Source organism: Phacochoerus africanus, chromosome 3 (assembly GCF_016906955.1).
Source record: "Phacochoerus africanus isolate WHEZ1 chromosome 3, ROS_Pafr_v1, whole genome shotgun sequence".
NCBI lineage: Eukaryota > Metazoa > Chordata > Mammalia > Artiodactyla > Suidae > Phacochoerus > Phacochoerus africanus.
In genome coordinates this window covers 83,283,783-83,295,993 of record NC_062546.1, presented here as the reverse complement: position 1 = coordinate 83,295,993, position 12,211 = coordinate 83,283,783, and the positions used below count along the sequence as shown (strand labels likewise).

Below are 12,211 nucleotides of genomic sequence, written 5' to 3'. Positions count from 1 at the left end.
CTAGAGACACAGAAAAGAAGGAAAAAAACTAGAACCAGGAGATTCAATGCTAGGTCCTTAATCTGCTGTGCCACAAGTGAACTCCTGTTCTAGGAGATTCTTGAAGGATGTAAGGTTTGGGGAGCCTGGGGCAGGACCCATGCTTGTACCCTATGACAGTGGTAACAAACCAGATGGGAAGAAGCCAGAAAGAGTTACATGCCCTTTTTTTGAGGTAAGCACGACAGAGAGCCTGTATGTGTTCCCTGACCCAAGTCCTGATGGACAGATGAAAAAACAGATGAAAGGAGCAAATAATTGAAAGAGAAGAAGGTGACAGACTTCTGACTTAATATAAAAATAAAGTACATGGTAAATATTCATAAGGACAAAGAAATGGAGAAGAACATACTTTATGACTCGGCAACTCCACTCTGAGGTGTAAACTCAACAGAAATGCATATACATATGCTCACAAAAAGACATGTACTGGACCATTCATGGGACTACATACAATAGCCTTAAACTAAAAATGCATATACCCATTAATAGTAGAATGGATAGACTTGAACACAGTTATATGTTGTAACACCAGAAAGTACTGAGAAGAAATAATCAAGATTTCATCACAATACCACTGAGTGAAAATAGCAAATGAAAAAGAATATATGATTAGATTTATGTTAAAGCTCAAAAATAGCAAAACTCCTATCTTGTTTGATAAGAAATTAAAGACACAAATATCAAAAAGGAAGAGGGAAAATTGTTTATATTCACAGAGGACATACTTTTCTAAATAGAAAATCCTAAGGAATTTACAAAATAGAACAACGAATAATTTAGCAAAGTTACAGGATATGAGCCAATACACAAAAACCAACTGTTTCAAGTATTAGCATCAAACAACTGGAAAATTAAATTTAAAGAATCTGTAATATAACATAAATACTTAGGGATTAAAGGTAATAAAAGGCTTGTTAAACTGCTACACTAGGAACTACTAAACACTGCTTAAAACAATTAAAGGAGATTTTACATAAATACACACACACACTCACACCCTACATTCATGGTTTGGAAGGCTAAATATTACACTGTCAATTTTTTTAAAATTAATTTTTTTTTTTTTTTTGCTTTTAAAGGGCACACCTGCAGCATATGGAAGTTCCCAGGCTAGGGGTCAAATTGGAATTACAGCTGCCAGCTTACTACACCATAGCCATAGCAACGTAGGATCCAAACTGGATCTGCAACCTACACCACAAGTCATGGCAACGCCGGATCCTTAATCCACTGAGTGACATCAGGGATTGAACCCACAACCTCATGGATACTACTTGAATTCATTACCACTGGGCCACAATTGGAACCTGCAAGACTGTCAAAATGTGTACCAAAGTAATCTATAAATTATTTCTCACTGGGGTGTATAACTCTACCAAAATACATAATGATAACTCAGAAGATACTCCGGTGCTAAGGATGATAATTAAATGAATATAGCAACATTTGAACTCATTTCTTCCTCTGTATACTAATTATGGACCCATTTAACTTCCAGTCTAAACTCTAATCCACACTCATATTTTCCTTGAGTGTCCATCTGGTATGTATTCTCTTTTAAATAAGCCCATAAATTTCTCCTTGACCGCAACAGCAGCAGCCAGAATTGCTGACTGAGGCATTTTGCACATGGTCAGTTGTGCTATGGTTAATATCTCACTGCACCAGTTGCTGCCCTGAAGGTCAAGATCACATTTAGTCCATCTCTGTAACATCTATGAAGGGCTACTCAGTACAAACAAAATTAATGCTTGTGACTTGCTGTGTGAGGCATCAGTCACAGAATCTAACAACAACTTGCCAAGTATAATAGAATTTTTAACAAGTACAAATTTGCATTTACAAGTATGCAACACACACACTTGCATGATACCCAGAGGGATATCTTCTGGTTCTGGTTGGTCACAAAAGCTATTTTACATACTTTCCAAAACTATGAAAAGAACGGTTTCCATAAACTATCAGGTAAATATCTGAGTAAGCTTCAACAGAATAAATTCCTATATAAGAACATTGAACAAGGGATAAGAGGGCAGCAGTTCTCACATATTTTGGTCACAGGACCCCTCTGCATTCTGAAAAAGTATTTAAGTCTCCAAAGAGCTCAAATTTATGTGGATTATAGCTAAAGATGCTGACCAACAGAGTTTCTGTTTGTGTGAGTCACATTCATTAATATTTATCACATAATATTTAAATGAAAAGAGGTCATTTAAAACATTTACTTATAAATTCATTAAAAATTAACAAGCCTACACTAACATAAGTAAGACGTTTTTCTGAAAAATCTTATATTCCTAAATGAGAATAAGTTTCATGAGAACAGTGACATTACTTTGAAGTTCTGCAAATATAGCTTCAACATCCAGCTTAAGAGAAGGTAGGTGGATTCTTCTATCTGCTTCTCTCTCAACCTGTTCTGAGTGCACGTCATGTAGCTTCTAGAAAACTCCACTTATACACTCACAAAAAAAAAAATGTCAGTAAAAAAAAGGTAAATACCAGCTCAGCCTTATTATGAAAATAGTTAGGATATTGCAGATCTTTTGAAATGGTCTCGGGAGTACCTAGAGTCCCAGGACGTTTTGAGAACCTCATCCAGAAGGTAGGTACAGAACAAGAAATGGAAGAACATTCTGGAAAATGTCCTGGAATCTTCATTTTTGATTGCTAAATCTTCAGAGAATGACTTAAAATACATGCCAACAGCCTACTTATTTTTTAGAAGTTTAGTTTAGCACAAAGAAGGCATTTCTTGAAGCAGAGCAAGAGTCTATCTTATCACTATCCTCCCACTAGGTGATAAAAATAATCCTAATACAGTTTAAAGGTTAGGAACACCACTATTTTATCCTTAAAAGAGAGTTCCTTTATAACACTATTAGGAATTATCATGTGGTGCTTGATAAATCTTCTTCAGTTCAATTTGAAAGAAAACTCCAATGGTTTTAGCCATTACCTAGTTTTTAAGAAGGAAAATATTCATAAATCATACAATTTCATGGTCCGTCCACCGATATTATTTTGAGGGCATTCGATAAAGAAAGTGTGAATGAACCAGCATCAAAACCCAACGTCTCAAAAGTGGCATCATGTTAATTAACCCCTTGATTCAGTGAAATAGAGAGTAAAATATGTAAAGCTAGAAACATCAAACTTTAATTTTGACCCACTCCCATGTGAGCAGAGATGTGCACAACTTCAACAGCCATGTGGAAAAGTGTGATGCAAACATGGAGAAGCTCAGGGTAGTCTTGGTCACCAGAAAGATAATTCCCAACCCTATCCCGCTCCCTGGTCCTCCTTACTTACAAGTTGGAAAATTGCTTACATCTAGTTATATGGGAACAACTCTCATTCAGATGAAACAACCAGGTGGTGAAGGAGAATCTGCATGAACAACAAATACAAGTGCTTCTTTGGGTCCACACTCTGTAATCACTCTAAATCATTTATTCAAGAAACACGACATATAGAACTAACGTCACAGGGCGAAGAACCCCTAGGGATTCTGAGTAACAGGCCAGGGTCTTTGATGGGGTAGGCGGGCAAGACTAGTGCCAGCCAAGGGCACCTCAAATTTATATATATTTTATGTGGTAGACCTCTGAATCATATTTCCTTTGAAAAGAGGGTTTCAAGGCTAAAACACACCAAAAAGAGTCTTTCTTGAGGTTCAATACTTTGTATCTCCCAAACCTTTTAAGCTCTTGGTATCCGATGTAAATGCATTTATGTTAGCAGGACTTTTTCTCAGTAGGAATTGTATTTTTGTGTGTATGAAAGAATTGCCATGCTTTATTAAAATTAAGGAAGTAACAGAGTTGTTAAACAGGTGAAATCATCTATGATACAATTCTTGGGATTTCTAGATATTAATATTCCTGGGCTCAAACTATGAACATAAAGTATTAAAAATAAATGGATCCTTTTTAAACAATAATTTATTTGCTCTTAGGTTTAGCTTGTCCTTTGTCAAACCATATCTTCAAACCCCTATGGGCTCAATATATTTGTGAAACTAACTGGGACCAGCATCTTTTTCATGCATATTCAGGGTTCTTAAAAACAGCTTTGTGTTAAAAAAAATAGAGAATCCTTGACTTGCGTGCTCCCCAAGGCAAATTAAATAAATACACTCACAAATAACCCTTGTTCCTATTTGAAGGCCTAAGCTCATCTGCGAAAAACTGACAACTGTGCCTTTGCAATGAGTCACTGTTTTGTTTGTTTTTGTAGCAAAGCCAGTAGCTCATTATGAAGGGGGTATTGACTTTATGATTGCAAAACAAATGCCCAGAGGTATTTTATCAAGAACTGTGGACCCTTATTTATAGAAACATAAAAAAAGGATATAAAGAATAAATGCACAATAAAACAAGAGCGATCACAACACTTATTCCTCTTTCAATTAATGGCAAAGAGAATTTTCCCCACCTAGAAGGATTAAATAGAGCTACTTTTCTTATTCAGTTTTATACCCAAATGGTAAATGAATCCCAGATTTCTAAATCCTTCAATGCAGTTCCACTGTCAACTAAAGAGCATAATAAACAATAGCAACATTATTTATGTGAATCGTGGATGTTCAGAACATCCATGCAAGAAACACCTGCAAGTTAAGCCTGTGGAAAGATAGTCCACGATGATACCAACAGGATGTTAGCATCTGTAAAATCCAGAAAAGCCTTGCAAGGTCTGTATGTTTAGAAAAATGCTCCCCAAGGAGAAAACAGCTTGCAAAGGGGGAGTGTATTCAGAGCATGATGTGTGGAGACCTCAAACTTCAGGGCACCACACAGCCATCTGTTGCTGGAGTGGGGAAGGCAGACCCCATCTGGAGACAAATCAGGGTTCTATTCGCTGCTTTCATGGAAGCCCTGTGCCCATTCTGAATGGGTAAGAATGACACTACAGTGCAGCCCTGCTCTCCACCAGGCAGATGGTACCCCTGTGAGGCTGCCCTAAAGGAAGGGAAGCACTGGCACTCAGTGTGAGCATGGAGAATTATTTCCAGGCACTGTGAGTTTCATTGCCCCAAACTGCTGTAGACACACAAGGTACAGAAAGGAGCAGATTGAAATACACATTTAGCAAAAAGTCAGTGTCATAAATACTGTTTTCATCAAAGTGCTAGCTAATCTGTGTAATTTATATTTGACTTTTCTAGAAAAATAAAGTATAATGATTAAGCATACTCATATATGTATTTAAAAAGAAAAAAAAATGGAGTTTCCTGGTAACACAGCAGGTTAAGTATCCAGTGCTTGTCACTCTGGTTACAGCTATGGAGTGGGTTTGATCCCTGGCCTGGGAACATTTGTATGCTGCAGGCACAGTCAAAAACAATAATAATAATTGATTTAAAAAATAAAATTTTTAAAATATTGGGCATCTCACAAACCCAAAGTCAATTTCCTTTACTGTGGGAAAGATATTGTGAAATCAAAGAATCTTCTAAGACCCCCCCCCAACAAAAACTGTACCTTCATATTAGTTTGGGTGATTAGTCTAAACTCCTATATTCTATAGTATTTAAAACTCATTTTTATATATAATATATACATCTATCTTATTTTAATTTATTCAGATTATTCTGTTGATTATATAAGCCAATGAGGAGGGAAATTCTAGTTCATTCAGCAAACACTTAATGTGAGTTTACTCTAGTCCTGGCCTAGTACTAGGCACTGGGACATAAAGATAAATAAGATGGTACCAAAGTCAGAGAGTTCAGGGTCTAGGAGATGGAGAGCATTCCTAGGCGCACCTGTGTCGTAGATGCATTAAACACAAGACATGTGCTGAGTATGCAAAGCTGTATTCCAAGCTAGCCTTTAAAATAAATGTTAGGTAATAATTTTATCAAAAAATAGAAATTTACCTGCCTTTAAATAGGAAGGTGCATTCTAGTATTTCAAAGAAAGTTTGTTTTTTTCAAATTTCAGGCTTTTTAGCAACAAGGCATCTAGAAAAACAAGTCTGATCCCACAAATATTTTAATAATAAAGATATCTATTACAGTTCTTAATTGTACTGTTCCCTAAGTTCCTTGTGTCTTTTGCAGGTGATGGTATTGGACTTCAGTTCAGTCCTACATTCTACCCCTTTGGGTCATGATTTTTATCCAGGTCACTTTTTTTCAGAGACACTCAACTGACTTCTTCAGCTTTTTCCATGTCAATATATCACATCACAATTTTAAAAGATAATAGCCATGGTTAATACTTATGGAATAATTATTGTGTCCAGCACAGTTCTAAATACTTTACATGAAATATTTAAACCTCCAACAGCCCTATGAGATAGGATCATCTCCAGGATACACAGTAAATATTCTGGAACATTTTGGACTCAGAAACTCTTTGCACTGTGGAAAAAAAAAAATCACTGAGGATTCCAAAAGCTTTTATTTATGTGGATTATATTTATCAGTACTGACCATATTCAAAATTAAATCCAAGGCCTTAAAATATATATTTAAATATGTGTCTGTATGTGTGCGTATGTATATATATGTGTATGGTATATATATGTGCGTTTGTATATGTATACAAATATGTGCCGCTATATATGGACACAAGTATGTGTCCATATATATATGTGTGTATATATATTTGCATATATGTGTGTGTGTATACACACATGTGTATGTATATGTGTGTGTGTATTTGATTTGAAATAAGAATAGTAATTTCATTACAAGTAAACAACATATAATTATGAACTACAGATTCTAAAATAAAAAATAGTCAAAAGGAAGGCAGTGTTTTATACTTTTGCCAATGCCTTTCATGTCTGGCTAACAAAAACGACATCTGGATCCCCACATCTATTTTCGTATTCAGGATGTTGCAATGTTACATGTTGAATGGCCTCTGGCAAATCACTGTATGCCCATGAGAGAATAAGAATGAAAAAGACAAATAACATCTCAGTATTCTTAGAAAAACAGTTTTGACCTCTCTATTCTCAAAAAGTCATAGGGCCCCTGGGCGCCCCCCAGTGCACAGTTTGAGCTCTGTTGATGTACAGTGATACCTGCCTCCCATGAGGCTCAGGAAGTCTGGAAAACACGCCCTTCGTGACTGTGCTGTTAAGTTTAAATACCATCATGCATTTTTTTTTCCAAATGTGTGAAACAGCAATGAATATTTATTTAGTTAAAACCTCATTTGCTAGAACTCATGCCTCTGTCTTTACTATCACCTATTAACCACTGCCTCAACTGCTGGCGAAGGAATCACCAATATTGCAAGAAATAATGGGGTCTCCAAGGATGAAACACTTTCTTGACCCATCTTAACGGCAATTCATAGGAAAACTATGGATCTAACTTGTCAAAGACACACTGAATTCCAAGTTGTATAAACCTACATTTCTGAGAGTAGGAGAAAAATACTCATGAAATTCCCAATAGAAACCTATACTCGGGCACAGATTTTGTGTCAATGAACAACACTCCCTCCCCATATTTTTTCTCCACAAAGATCTCACCAAATGCCCAGGAGGAAATGAGATAAATGATTACTCTCATTTACACCTTGGGGCAGAGAGTCACACTAAAATCTTGGAGCAAAGGTCCAATAAATCATCAGCCTTCCCCAGTAGTGAGTGGGCCCCAGGAATAAGAGCATGGTGGGTGGCGATCTGGTGTGAGTGTGTGTGTGAGGAGAGCAGGTCTGCTCCCCCGGAGACCTAGAACCATCCTCCAAACACACACACGGGCATCCTAGGGAGGCGCCGGCCTAAGAGAGAGGACAATACCCAGTGCCAGGTGTGCCTGTGGAGTGGACAGATGGGGAGATCGGTGGCAACAGTCCTTGAGTAATGGTTAAATTAATTAGCCTTTCCAAAGCAGATCATTTAATTACTCATCCGCCCAGATACTCAGTGCCAGAGCAGATTTAAGGAAACTTTAGGAGATACAATATACTACTTTTTCCAATGCATAGTGTCAGTGCTGGGCCCAACACTTAGACATACCAAATTTACCTTCTTACTCATACTTCAGAGGAGTCAATTAACATCCCCAAGGCACAGAAGTCAGTATGTAGAGATTAGGGCTAAGTTGGTGACCCTTCTAAGATTTGGGGCAACCGTAACAGTGTTCTGTGCTGATGAGCCCATGCCCGTCCCATCAAAAAAAATTTTTAAAAATTCACACAGAAACTTTCTAGAGAATTCTGTATGTTGGAATACAGAGATCATCAGTAAAAACAAATGTACACCCTATATCAGTTACCTGTCTTTCTGAAGGTTTTTACCCACAGGCTGCTCCTCATGGAGCTTTCTGAAGCTTTCTATTATTTTGTCCAATTTTCTGAAAGTTCTCTAGATATTATGCTATGAAAGTATTCTCAAAACAGTGCCACAATGAATATTCTTCTACCCTCAAACCTGGTGCCTCACAGTGCATGCACATTTTCATTTAGTGGTTCACTGGTTCATCCATACAGACACTTGGGTTGTATCCTGATTGCTTACCTGTTTCTTATAGCCCAGTAGGGCTATAAGACCCAGAGAGCTGGGACTTTATGGTTTTTGCATTTCTTAGGCACAAAAACATCCTTGGTAAATGAAAGATCATGCTCTAAGGCAAACATAGCCTCATGAACTTGAGGCAAGGTCACAGGCTGCCTTCATCTGTACTGAGTAGCAGAGGTTAGTCTCATGCCCCAGAGCTTAACAAAATGTGCTCATAAGTTTTACTATCATCACACAGGTGGTATTCTGCATAGTTTAGATGTACCACATACTCTTGTTAGTAAATAAATAAGCCAGTGAAGGGGAGTTCCCGTCGTGGCGCAGTGGTTAACGAATCCGACTAGGAACCATGAGGTTTGTGGGTTCGATCCCTGCCCTTGCTCAGTGGGCTAACGATCCAGCGTTGCTGTGAGCTGTGGTGTAGGTTGCAGATGCAGCTCGGATCCCGTGTTGCTGTGGCTGTGGTGTCGGCCGGCGGCTACAGCTCTGATTTGACCCCTAGCCTGGGAACCTCCATATGCCACGGGAGCTGCCCAAGAAATAGAAAAAAAAAAAAAAAAAAAAAAGCCAGTGAAGGAATAGGATTGTTTTTCAGGGGGAGGAGGGGGTTTCTCTTTCTGCTTAAAACTCTTAGCTTTCACTAAAAGAATAGAACCTTTAATCACAACTTTAGTTTTTTATCAACATTGGGTCTACTAACTTTATGGAAAACAATACTGAGTTAGAACAACCCTATTTTCTTCTCTCTTTGTCTGGGGAAGAAGGATATACCAAAGGTCTACTATCAAGGTATTCCTAAAATACATATTTTAACAAGAGATTCCTCCAACTTTAATATAGGAAATTTGAGCCTTAACTCTTATAATGACTTCTTGAGTATAAAGCCAGTTCAAGGACTTTGAAAAAGATTTCCTTGAGAAACACCATTTTATGAGTCATTGAGGAACTACTTAATTTTTTAAACTTCATTTTTACTTTTGTAAAACCTATATTCCTGAATGAGAATTCCTTATATTTCCACGTCTTCTAAGAAACATGCAATTTCCAATGTTCTCATGTCCCACACCCCTAGTTCTTCCTTAACTATTAAAATTCCACTAAAACACAACTAGGTTTGTTTTATGTCTGGCAATTAAGGAAAAAATGAAAAACAATGGAATTCCATCAAAAATATTTGATTTTATTCTATCAATTTTGGTAACATTCAATGACAGGCTGTATGCTGTTTAATATGGAAGGATAATTTTTAAGGAAAAGAAAACACATGCTGTATTGTACAGTGGAAACTACAACAACATTGTAAATCAATAATACTTCAATAAAACTTTTAAAAAATGAACAGCAAGAGAAACAAAAAACTATATACTAACCACATGTATTACATACCTGTGGGTGCATGAGACAATAACCCTTCTGTGACAATTAATTTGGTTTCTGAGGCTTTAAATTATCAAGGGCTCTGAAACCTCATACTCTATCAGTTTTCACAAAGGTCCAAGATAGGATCTCTGAGTAGATTCAAGTCATCAGACTGGGCTAAGAAAAATAAGGCTTATGAGTTCCGAAAGGGAGGAATTAAAGGAGGTAATGAAGGAAGGCAGATAGGCTGTAACACAGCATAGTTTATACTCTAAAACCTCCTTCTTCATTTGTGGAATGAGCCACACATATAAGGTAATTCTGCTCAACAAAATTATGGCTCTTATGGGAGTTGCTTTCATGGTTAGGTTCCTTCCCGAACCTGACTAGGATCCATGAGGATGCTGCTTCGATCCCTGGCCTCACTCAGTAGGTTAAGGATTGGGCATTGCCGTGAGCTATGGTGTAGGTTGCAGATCCCATGTTGCTATGGCTGCGGCATAGGCTGGCAGCTGTAGCTCTGATTTGACCCCTAGCCTAGGAACTTCCATATGCGTGGGTGCAGTCCTAAAAAGCAAAAAGCAAAAAAAAAAAAAAGGCTCTTAGGATAGATTAGCAATGCCAAAATTTTATTCCATATATATTATACTCCTCCTATTCTGTAGGATGCTCCTCCTATGCTCCTATATTATAATGTGCCTCCTATGCTATAGGCACTTTACCAGGATCTATGAAAATACAATGACAAGTAAGTTTCAATCCCTGTAGTCAGAAAGCATCATGTCCCAGAAAACAGATAATTTGTCTATATCCAGCGTTATGGTTGACCTGTGCCCCCATAAAAATGTCGAAAGACTTTATATGCTAAAGTCCCAGCTTCTAGTCCCTCAGAATGTGACTTTCTTTGGAGGCAGTGTCTTGACAAAGGTAACCAAGTTAAAAAGGGTCATTAGAGTGGGCCCTAATCCAATATGACTGCAGTCCTTAAAAAGGGGAGGAGGGTAAATTTGATAATGAGTACAGACAGAGAGAACAGCACCTGAAGATAAAGGAACAGAGTGGGAAGATTCTTCTATAAAAAAAGGAATGCCAAAGATGGCCAGCAAACTGGAAGCTAGGCAATGCAACAGATGCTACCTCTCAGCTCTCAGAAGGAAGCAACCTGCCCAACCCCTTGATCTTAGACTTCTAGCCTCCACAACTTGGAGACAGTACCTTTCTGTTATTTAAGCTTCCCAGTTTGTGGGGCAGTTTGTTAGGGCAGTTCTAGCCAAGGGATACATTCAGAGGTACTTATTTTTTAATACATAATCTATCAATTCAATGTGTCTGAACATAATCCACTTCTCTACAAATACATACACAGTTTGGTAAGATATAATGAGTGCTCCAAGCATGTGTAATAGAGTTTCAGTAGAACGACTGTTTACTTCTGACCAGGAAAATGAAAGAAGTCTTTACAGAGAAAACACCTGCCACATTTTACATGAATTAAGAGCCATAAAAAGTCAGAAGGCAAACACAGGAATTTATGACTATAGAACTACCAACTATTTACTGAAAAGTTGTTGTTTTCAATCTAAGAAGATCAATTCTTTTAAATGCCACTTCTCAAAAATGTGGAAAAAGGCTCTATGATACTTTGTATCTAAACCTCTGCAAGTACATAGGATCCAAGCTAGAAAGACATTTAGAGAACTTTCACCTTCATATTCTTTTTCCTAAGGCTACTGTGATGTGGAGTATAAGATAAACTGCTGCCCTTGTGTTCTGTTATAAGGCCATTGACTTAGCTGGTCTTTGGAAGTGGGAATGTTTTGCAAATATGCTCTGGCTGCCACTTTTTGGGTTGTAAATACACTTAACCCTCTCTTCGGCTGCAAACCTCATTACAGGGATATGTAATGGTCACTTGCAGTAAGAAGGAATTACAGATGACCTGTGGTCCTCCAACTGGTCTGTCTCAGAATCCATAACCAGGCCACCCATTAACTCAGGTCCCTCCCCATGAGCCAGTATTAAGCCTTAGAAACACTAAATTTTCTGATTGTTATAAGCCGTTCAACTTAATAACCTTCCCTAAAGCATTTGGTAAAGAGGAATTTTTGAAGCCTTGATCATTTGTCAGTTTATATTAATGAGTCTGTAATTTATCAGAATCAAGCATATCTATTCTTCTTTCAGAATTTTCACTATTGAACTTCATAACCTGATGAGTCTTTTTTTTCCCCTAATCTTTTCATATGGGTAGCCTAAGTTTGGTTTCTCCTGGTTGTGAGTAATGGAAAAAACTCCAGCTAAGATAGGGAAGATGAGGTGTTTT

General features: G+C 37.6%; 1 protein-coding gene across 5 annotated transcripts in view; it reads right to left on the bottom strand.

Moving 5' to 3' along the window:
• Window positions 1–12,211, bottom strand: part of NCKAP5 (NCK associated protein 5) — a 1,086,741-nt gene that overhangs the window by 600,231 nt on the left and 474,299 nt on the right. The window lies entirely within an intron of this gene.